Source organism: Nyctereutes procyonoides, unplaced genomic scaffold (genome assembly GCF_905146905.1).
Source record: "Nyctereutes procyonoides isolate TBG_1078 unplaced genomic scaffold, NYPRO_anot_genome, whole genome shotgun sequence".
Taxonomy (NCBI): domain Eukaryota; kingdom Metazoa; phylum Chordata; class Mammalia; order Carnivora; family Canidae; genus Nyctereutes; species Nyctereutes procyonoides.
The window spans coordinates 26,847,213-26,858,492 of record NW_026575041.1 but is presented as its reverse complement, the minus strand read 5'-3'; the positions used below and the strand labels follow the sequence as shown (position 1 = coordinate 26,858,492).

General features: G+C 36.1%; 1 pseudogene; it reads left to right on the top strand.

Annotated features, from left to right (window-relative positions):
* Positions 1-334: 334 nt before the first annotated feature.
* On the top strand, positions 335-1,087 carry LOC129506801 (60S ribosomal protein L7-like; annotated as a pseudogene).
* Positions 1,088-11,280: the final 10,193 nt, after the last annotated feature.

Below are 11,280 nucleotides of genomic sequence, written 5' to 3'. Positions count from 1 at the left end.
AAAGGAGAGAAAATGATTGGGAAATATCAGTGAGGGTGACAAAACATGATATACACCTAACTCTGGGAAACGAATAAGGGGTGTTGGAAGGGGAAGTGGGCGGAGGGATGTGGTGACTGGGTGACAGGCACTGATGGGGGCATTGGATGGAATGAGCACTGGGTGTTATGTGTTATGCTATATGTTAGCAAATCAAAGTTGAGGAAAAAATATATAAAAGAAAAAAAAAGAAGTGGAGGTAGCACTCACTGCCAGGGATTTAATCAATACAGATATAAGTAATATAGCTAAACTGGAATTTAAAACAACAATTAGCTCTTTTCTAGCTGGAACCATGGAGGGTGAAGAAGAGAAGAAGAAGAAGAAGAAGGTTCCTGTTGTGCCTGAAACCCTTAAGAAAAAGCAAAGGAATTTCGCAAAGTTGAAGATCAAGGATCTGAGAAAGAAGTTTGCCCAAAAGATGCTTCGAAAGACAAGGAGGAAGCTTATCTATGAAAAAGCTAAGCATTACCACAAGGAATACAGGCAGATATACAGAACTGAGATTCACATGGCAAGAATGGGGAGAAAAGCTGACAACTTCTATGTCCCTGCAGAACCCAATTTGGCATTTGTCATCAGGATCAGAGGTATCAATGGTGTGGGCCCAAAGGTTTGAAAGGTGTTGCAGCTTCTTCACCTTTGCCAGATCTTCAATGGAACCTTTGTTAAACTCAACAAGGCTTCAGTTAACATGCTAAGGATTGTGGAACCATATATAGCATGGGTGTACCCAAATCTGATGTTAGTGAATGAATTGATCTACAAGCGTGGTTATGGCAAGATCAACAAGAAGTGAATTGCCCTGACAGATAACACATTGATTGCCCGATCTCTTGGTAAATATGGCATCATGTGCCTGGAGGATCTGATTCATGAGATCTATACTGTTGGAAAACGTTTCAAAGAACTGAACAACTTTTTATGGCCCTTCAAATTATCTTCTCCATGCGGCGGAATGAAGAAAAAGACCACCCATTTTGTAGAAGGTGGAGACACTGGAAACAGGGAATACCAGATGAATAGACTTTTTAGAAGGATGAACTAAGGTATCTGCCACGATTATTTTTGTAATCTGGTCAGTTAATAAATGACTACTTTCAAATGGAAAAATATATAAATAAAATAAAAGAAGATACTAGCTGAGCTTGAAAAGAGCATAGAAGATCTAGAGATTCATTTTCTGGATAAATAAGAGAACTAAAAATCTAATCAGGCCAAAAATAAAAATACTGAGATGCAGTCAAATATGGAGGCACTAACAGCAACTTTATCTTCGGATAAAGAAGACCGAAGGGAGAATCAATGACATTGGAGACAAAATGATGGAGAATGAGGAAGCTGAAGAGAGAAAGGTAACTAATGGATCATGAAGGGGGACATCATGATGTCAGTGATTCCATAAAGCAACATAATATCCAGATAATAGGGGTGACAGAGGATGAAGAGAGGGGGAGGCAAAAGGTTTATTTGAACAAATTATAGGGGAGAACTTCCGTAATCTGGGGAAGGAAACAGGTATTCAAATCCAGGAGGCACAGCGAATCCCCCTCAAAATCAATAAAAATAGGTCAACATCTCAATATATAATAGTAAAGCTTACAAATTTCAGTGACAAAGAGAAAAACAGCTAGCGGCAAGAGATCCTTAACCTAAAAGGGCAGAAACAGAAGGTTGGCAGCAGACCTATCCACAGACCTAGCAAGCCATAAAGGACTGGCATGATATATTCAAAGTGCTAAATTGCGAAAAATATGCAGCCAAGAATACTTTATCTGGTAAGCCTGTCATTCAGAATAGAATGATAGATAAAGAGTTCCCAGGACAAACAAAAACTAAAGGAATTTGAATCCTAAACCAGCCCCGCAAGAAATATTAAAAGGGATCCTTTGAGCAAAGAGACATACCAAAAGTAACAGGAAGAGAAAGAAAGAGAGACAATCTACAGAAACAGCAACTTTAGAGGTAATACAATGGCACTAAATCCTTATCATTCAATAATTACTCTGAATGTAAATGGACTAAATGAGCCTACCAAAGGAGAGAGGGTATCAGCTTAAAAAAAAAAAAAAAGAAAGACCCATCAATATGCTGTCTATAAGAGACTCATTTTAGACCCAAAGACACTTCCAGAATGAAAGTGAGCCATTTACCATACTAATGGGCATCAAAAGAAAGCTGGGGAGCCATGCTTATCTTGGACAAATTAGATTTTAAACAAAAGACTGTAATAAGACAGGAAAAAGGACACTATATCATAATCAAAGGGTCTACCCAAGAAGAGTATCTAACAATTATAAAAATTTATGCCCCTAAACTGGGGAGCAGCCAATTATATAAACAAATTAATAACAAAAATAAACACAATAATACAATAACACCAGGGGACTTTAACACCCGGGACCTAATGGATTTCACATTTGAATGACACCCGGGACCTAATGGATTTCACAGGTATATTCAGAGCATTTAATCCTAAAGCAACAGAATACACATTCTTCTCTAGTGCAGACAGAACATTCTCCAGAGAGGTCATATACTGGGTCACAAATCAGCTCTCAAATGGTACAAAAAGACTGAGAATATTCCATGCATATTTTCAGACCACAGTGCTTTAAAACTTGAGCTCAACTACAAGACAAAATTTGGAAGAACCACAAATACTTGGAGGAGTAGGAGGAGAATCCTATTAAAGAATGGATGGGTAAGTCAGGAAATGAAAGAAGAATTTAAAAAATAAATGGAAACTAATTAAAGGAAAAATATGACAGTTCAGAACCCCTGGGATACAGCAAAGGTGGTCCTAAGAGGGAAGTATATGATAATACATGCCTTCCTCAAGAAACAAGAAAAGTTTCAAATACACAATTTAATGTTATACATAAGGAGCTGGGAAAAGAACTGGAAATAGAGCCTAAATTCATCAGGAGAAGAGAAATAATAAATATTATTGCAGAAATCAATGATATAGAAATTAAGAAAAAAAACAGTAGAACAGATCAATGAAATTAGAAGCTGGTTCTTTGAGAGAAAAATAAGATCGATAAACCGCCAGCCAGACTTATAAAAAAGAGAGATAGATAAAGGATCCAAATTTAAAAAAAAATCATGAAAGGGGTGCCTGGGTGGCTCAGTGATTGAGTATCTGCCTTTGGCTAAGTTCATGATCCCAGGGTCCTGGGATCGAGTCCTTCATCAGGCTCCCTGGAGGGAGCCAGTTTTTCCCTCTGCCTATGTCTCTACCTCTCTCTGTGTGTCTCTCTTGAAAAAATAAATAAAATCATTTAAAAAATCATGAACAAAAGAGGAGAGATCACAAGCAACACCAAACAATTGCAAATAATTATGAACAACTATATTACCATATACTGCTTAAAAACTTAAGCAATCTAAAAGAAATGGATACATTCCTAGAAACATATAAACTACCAAAACTGAAACAGGAAGAAATATAGGATCTGAACAAACCCATAACTAACAAAGGAATTGAGTCAGTAATCAAAAATCTCTCAACAAACAAGGGTCCAGGGCCAGATGGTTTCCTGGGGCAATTCTATCAAACATTTAAGGACCGAGTTACCTATTTCTCTGAAGCTGTTTCAAAAAAAAAAAAAGGAAGAAAGAAGAAAGAAAGAAAGAAAGAAAGAAAGAAAGAAAGAAAGAAAGAAAGAAAGAAAGAAAAAAAAAAGAAAGAAAGAAAAAAGAAAAAGAAAAAGAAAGAAAGAAAGAAATGTAAGGAAAACTTCCAAACTCATTCTATGAGGCCAGCATTACCTTGATCCCAAAACCAAAGACCCCACCAAAAAGGAGAATTATAGACCAAAATACCTGATGGATATGGATGCCAAAATTCTCACCAAGATGTTGGCCTATAGTACCCAACAGTACATTAAAATGATTACTCACCACAACCAAGTGAGATTTATTCCTGGGCTGCAAGGGTGGTTCAACATTTGCAAATCAATCAACATGATATATCACATTAATAAAAGAAAGAAGAACCATGAGATCCTCCCAATAGATGCAGAAAAAGCATTTGACAGAATACAGCATCCTTTCCTGATTAAAACTCTCCACAGTGTAGGATAGAGGGAGTATACCTCAATATCATAAAAGTCTTATATGAAAAGCCCACAGCAAATATCATTCTCAATGGGGAAAAACTGAGAGCTTTTCCCTGAGATCAGGAACACGACAGGGATGTCCACTCTCACCACTGTTGTTCAACATAGAACTAGAAGTCCTCGCCTCAGCAATCAAACAAAATAAATAAAAGGCATTCCAATTGGCCAAGAAGAAGTCAAACTCTTAACTTCACAGACGACACAATACTCTGTGTAGAAAAGCCAAAAGACTCCACCAAAAAATTACTAATACCATTAAACAAATTCAGTAGAGTCATGAGACATAAAATCACCACGCAGAAATGACTTGCATTTCTATACACTAACAATGAGGCAGAAGAAAGAGAAATTAAGGAATCAATCCCATTTACAGTTGCACCAAAAAACCATAAGATACCTAGGAATAAACCTAACCCCACCAAAAAGGAGAATTATAGAAAATTATATGAAAATTATAGAACACTCATGAAAGAAATTGAGGAAGACATAAAGAAATGGAAAAATATCCATGCTCATGGATTGGAAGAATATAAATTGTTAAAATGTCTGTGCAAAGCAATCTACATATTCAATGCTATCCCTATCAAAATACCATCAGCATTTTTCATAGAGCTAGAACAAGCAATCCTAAAATTTGTATGGAACCACAAAAGACCCCAAATAGCCACAGTGATGTTGAAAAAGAAAACCAAAGCTGGAGGCATCACAGTTCTGTACTTCAAGTTGTATTATAAAACTGTAGTCATCAAGACAGTATGGTACTGGCACAGAAACAGACACATAGGACCAATGGAACCGAATAGAGAACTCAGAAATGGATCCACAACTACATGGTCAACTAATCTTCAACAAACCAGGAAAGAATATCCAATGGGCTGGGGGGACTCAGTCTCCCCAACAAAGGGTGCAGGGAAAACTGGACAGCAACATGCAAAAGAATGAAATTGGACCACTTTCTAACACCATACACAAAAATAAACTCAAAATGGAAGAAAAGACATTCATATGAGACAGGAATCCATCAAAATCTTAGAGGAGCACACAGGCAGCAACCTCTTTAGCCTGGGCTGAAGCAACTTCTTGCTAGATACCTCTCCAACAGCAAGAGAAACATAAGCAAAAATGAACCATTGGGACTTTATCAAGATAAAAATCTTCTGCACAGTGAAGGAAAGAATCAACAAAACTAAAAGGCAACCTTCAGAATGAGAGAAGATATTTGCAATTGACATATTTGACCATTTAGGTTAGTATCCAAAATCTATAAAGAACTTACCAAACTTGGGCGCCTTGGTGGCTCCATCAGTTGAGTGTCTGACTCTTGATTTTGGCTCAGGTCATGATCTCAGGGTTGTGAGATGGAGCCCATATAGGATTCCATGCTCAGTGTACTCTGTTTGAGATTCTCCCTCTCCCTCTTCCTCTGCCCCTACCCTTGCTTTCTCTATCTCATAAATAAATAAATAAATAAATAAATAAATAAATAAATAAATAAATAAATAAAGTTTATAAATAAAAAAATTTAAAAAGACCTTATCAAATAAAAAATAATAATAATCCAGCTAAGTAATGGGCAGAAGATACTAATAGACATTTTTTCCAAGGAAGACATTCAGATGGCTGAGAGACATGAAAAGATGCTTAACATCACTCATCATCAGGGAAATATAAATCAAAACTACAATGAGATATGACCTCACACCTGTCTAAATGGCTAAAATGAGCAACACAGGAAACAACAGATGTTGACTAGGATGTTGATAAAGGGGAACCCTCTTACACTTTGGTGGGAATGCAAATTGGTGCAGCCACTTTTAAAAGTATGGAAGGTCCTCAAAAAGTTAAAAATTAGAACTACTCTGCAACCAGCAATCAAACTACTAGATGTTCTCTTTTCTTGTAATAACTTTGCCTGGCTTTTGTATCATGAATTACAAGAAATAAATGGCTTATTTTAATATTAATTGAAAAAAATGGGAAGTACAATACAATTTAGGGCTTTCACAGATACATGTATTTTGGCATGAGCTGTTCTTTGGTGCTGTCTCTCCACTATGGCAGGGGGCATAGCATGCAAAGTAAACCATAACATTCCCTTAAATTTGAAAGGATTAACTTTTTTCAAGTCTTCTCATTTTTTATAGTGAATAAAGGAATAATTCATTCACTCATTTTACAAATATCTGCCTGCAATATGTCATTAAACAGTTGGTTTGTATGTTATTTTATAATATATACATTTTATACTATCTCATATACTGTTCATAAAAAATCATGGTATAAGTATTATTATCTCAATTTTGCAGATGAAAATTGAAGCTTAAAGTCTTAGACGTATTAATTGGTAGAGCCAGAACTCACTACTAAGGCTTCTGGTTTCAAATCTCGAGCTATTTTCACTTTACAGGTTGTGTTGCTCTATTTTTTTACAATTTAAAGTGTTCAGTAATTGACAAGATTTATGGAATAGTGTAGAAACATTTACTTGATCTGAGACAGTACAACTATGAGGACTTTTCAGAAATGCATGTTGGACCATTCAGACCTATGATTGATTAGTTTGGATTTTTTAAAAAATTATTTGTAAAACTTTGAGAACTGGAATTCTTTTGTATTTACAAAATGATAATTATAAGTGCAAGCTGGTATTTAGTGTGAGTATAAAAACATCACTCTCTGATCTGCTTGACACATTCTCTGGGTTCTGAATACTGTGTTCCATACAACTTTTGGATTATTTAGGCCCCTCCACAGATGCACTGACTACCCACAAATGAATACTGCTTTTTTAAATTTTAATTTAAATTCCAGGTCGTTTATATATATAGTGTAATATTAGTTTCAGGCATACAATACAGTGATTCAGTGATTCCATACAACACCTGGTGCTCATCAAAACAAGTGCACTTATTCCCCCTATCATCGATTTAACCCGTCCTCCAACAGCCTCCCTAGTGGTAACTATCCATTAGTTCTCTGTATCTAACAGTCTGTTTCTTGGTTTGGCACTCTGTTTTTTCTTCCCTTTGCTCATTTTTATTGTTGTTGTTTCTTAAATTTCACATATGAGTGAAATCATATGGTATATGTCTTTGTCTAATGGACTCATTTCAATCAGCATAATTCTCTCTGGCTCCATCCATATCATTGGAAATGGCAAGAGTTCATTCTTTATTATGGCTGGTAATATTTGGTGGAATATCAGTGGATATATATACCGTATATTTTTGTTTTTTTCTCAAATATTGGATTAGTATTAAGGTTCATGTTAGGTTTGGGGTTAGGGTTGAGGTTAGAGTGTGTGGCCTGCCATCCTACAGTTCAGAGACCTCTCCAGAGAATAAATCCCCAAACTTCTGCTGGGATGACAATAGAATATACTGAATATAATAGAATATGGCAGCCATCTACTGAGCTGAGATAGGGATGGGACTTCGAGCTCTACATAATCTTTAAATAAATATTCAACAGTTTCTTCTGTTTTTATCTCTACTTTCACACATTATTAGAAATATTACCAATACTTAAATGCTTGGGGTCATCTCCAGAATAAATAGGCTGCTTCTCAGCTTTTATTATCATGTGTTCATGAACACACTCTCCCCCATCGAGGTTGGGTTTAACCTTAGAGTTAAGGTTAGGGTGATGGTATGTGCCTGGCAGTTCAGAGACCTCTCTAAAGGGTAGGGTTAGGGGTTAATGGTATGGTTAGGGTTAGGGTTAGGTTACGTGCCTGGCCATATACTAATTTTTTTTCTTTTTAATTAGTTTCAGAGGTAGAATTTAGTGATTCATCAGTTGCATATAATACCCAGTGTTCATTACACCAAGTGCCCTCCTTAATGCCTGACACCCAATTATTCCTTTGCCCCACCCACCTCCCCTCCAGCAACCGTCAGTTTCTTTCCTAGAGGTCTGTCTCTTATAGTTTACATCCTTCTCAATTTTCATCTTGTTTATTTTTCCTTCCCTTCCTCTATGTTCATCTGTTTTGTTTCTTACATTCAACATAGTGAGAACATGGTATTTGTCTTTCTCTGACTGACGTATTTCACTTAGCATAATATGCTCTAGTTCCATCCATATTGTTGCATATGGCAGGACTTAATTCTTTTTATGGCTAGTAATATTCCATTATATATATCTATCCCACAACTTCTTTATCCATTCATCTGTTGGTAGACATCTGGGGTCTTTTCATCATTTGGCTTTTGTGGATACTACTGTTATGAACATTGGGGTGCAGGTGCCCCTTCAAATCACTACGTTTGTATCCTTTGGATAAATACCCAGTAGTGCAATTGCTGGTTCATAGGGTAGCTCTATTTTTAAAACTCTGAGGTTCCTTCATGCTGTTTTCCAGAGTGGCTGTTCCAGTTTGCATTCCCACCAACAATATAAGAAGGTTCCTGTTTCTTCTCCCATCATCTGTTGCTGAGTTGTTAATTTTAGGCATACTGATTGATGTGAAGTGGTATCTCATTGTTATTTTGATTTGTTTTTCCCTGATGATGAGAGATGTGGAGCATATTTTCATGTGTTTCTTGGCCATTTATATATCTTCTTTGGAAAAATGTCTATTCATGTTTTCTATCCATTTTGTGACTTTATGTTTTTTAGGTATTGAGTTTGAGAAGTTCTTTCTAGATTTTGGAAACAAGCTCTTTACCTGATAAAATATTTGCAAATCTTTTCTCATCCCATAGATTGCCTTTTAGCATTGTTGATGGTTTCCTTTGCTGTGTGAAAGATTTTTCTCTTTTTGCTTATGTTTCTCTTGCTGTTGGAGAGGTATCTAGCAAGAAGTTGCTTCAGCCCAGGCTAAAGAGGTTGCTGCCTGTGTGCTCCTCTAAGATTTTGATGGATTCCTGTCTCATATGAATGTCTTTTCTTCCATTTTGAGTTTATTTTTGTGTATGGTGTTAGAAAGTGGTCCAATTTCATTCTTTTGCATGTTGCTGTCCAGTTTTCCCTGCACCCTTTGTTGGGGAGACTGAGTCCCCCCAGCCCATTGGATATTCTTTCCTGGTTTGTTGAAGATTAGTTGACCATGTAGTTGTGGATCCATTTCTGAGTTCTCTATTCGGTTCCATTGGTCCTATGTGTCTGTTTCTGTGCCAGTACCATACTGTCTTGATGACTACAGTTTTATAATACAACTTGAAGTACAGAACTGTGATGCCTCCAGCTTTGGTTTTCTTTTTCAACATCACTGTGGCTATTTGGGGTCTTTTGTGGTTCCATACAAATTTTAGGATTGCTTGTTCTAGCTCTATGAAAAATGCTGATGGTATTTTGATAGGGATAGCATTGAATATGTAGATTGCTTTGCACAGACATTTTAACAATTTATATTCTTCCAATCCATGAGCATGGATATTTTTCCATTTCTTTATGTCTTCCTCAATTTCTTTCATGAGTGTTCTATAATTTTCATAGAACAGATCTTTACCTCTTTGGTTAGGTTTATTCCTAGGTATCTTATGGTTTTTTGGTGCAACTGTAAATGGGATTGATTCCTTAATTTCTCTTTCTTTCTGCCTCATTGTTAGTGTATAGAAATGCAAGTCATTTCTGCGTGGTGATTTTATGTCTCATGACTCTACTGAATTTGTTTAATGGTACTAGTAATTTTTTGGTGGAGTCTTATGGGTCTTCTATATAGAGTATCATGTCCTCTGCAAATAGTGAAAGCTTGACTTCTTCTTTGCTGATTTGGATGTCTTTTATTTCTTTGTGTTGTCTGCTGGGGCTAGGGCTTCCAGTACGATGTTAAATAACAGTGGTGAGAGCAGACTTCCCTGTTTTCATTCCCGATCATAGAGGAAAAACTCTTAGTTTTTGCCCATTGAGGATGATATTACCTATGGGTTTTTCATAAATGGCCTTTATCATGTTGAGGTTTGTTCCCTCTATCCCTACTTTGGTGAGAACAGATCAATATTCCTCATGAATGGAGATTTAAAATTGTAAGCAAGTAACTAATAAAACAATAGTGATATATAAAGGGTCATATGAGGTTTATCAGAAAGTTAAAATCAGAACTACCCTACAACCCAGCAACTACACTATTAGGTATTTATCAGGAGGATACAAAAATACTGATTCAAAATGTTACATGCACCCCAATGTTTATCAATAATATCAATGTATCAGCAATATCAACAATAGCCAAATATGGAAAAAGCCCAAATATCTATCAACTGACAAATGGATAAAGAAGATGTGATATATATGTGTGTGCACATATTCCTGCATGTACATATACATATGCATACATGTACACATGTATATTTTCATATATACATATGCACAATGGAATATTACTCCGTCATCAAGAAGAATGAAATCTTGCTATTTGCAACAATGTGGATGGAACTAGAGGGTATTCTGCTAAGTAAAATATGTCAGAGAAAGACAAATACCATATGAATTCACTCATATGTTGAGTGTAAGAAACACAACAGATGAAGATACGTGAGGGAAGATACAGAGGGAGAGGGAGAGATAACCTTGAAGCAGACACCTCGCTGAGCACACAGCAAGCCATGGGGCTCGATCCCAGGACCCAGAGATCACGATCGGAGCTGAAATCAACAGTTGGCCACTTAACCTACTTAGCCACCCAGGTGCCCCCAAATATTTTTTTTTCCTAATAAACTGGTTGATCATAAAATAAATAAATAAATAAATAAATAAATAAATAAATAAATAAATAAAATAAGATAAAAATAGAGAAGGAAGCAAACCATAAGAGGCTCGACTATAGAGAACAAACTGAGGGTTACTGGAGGGAAAGTAGGAGGGGGAATGTTCTAAATGGGTGATGGGACTTAAGGAGGGCACATGGGATGAGAGCTGGGTGTTGTCTATAAGTGATGAATCACTAAATTCAATTCTTAAAATCAATACGACTGTATAGGTTAACTAACTTGAATGTAAACAAAATATTTCAGAGAAAAAAAATAGTTACATGAGGACTAAGTAGGTTTACCCCAAGAATTCAAACTTGGTTTAATATTAAACACTCAATTAATGTAATTCACTATGTTAACAAAGTAAAAAAGAAAACCATATAATAATTTCAAAAGGTGCATCATGTTTATTTGACAAAAAC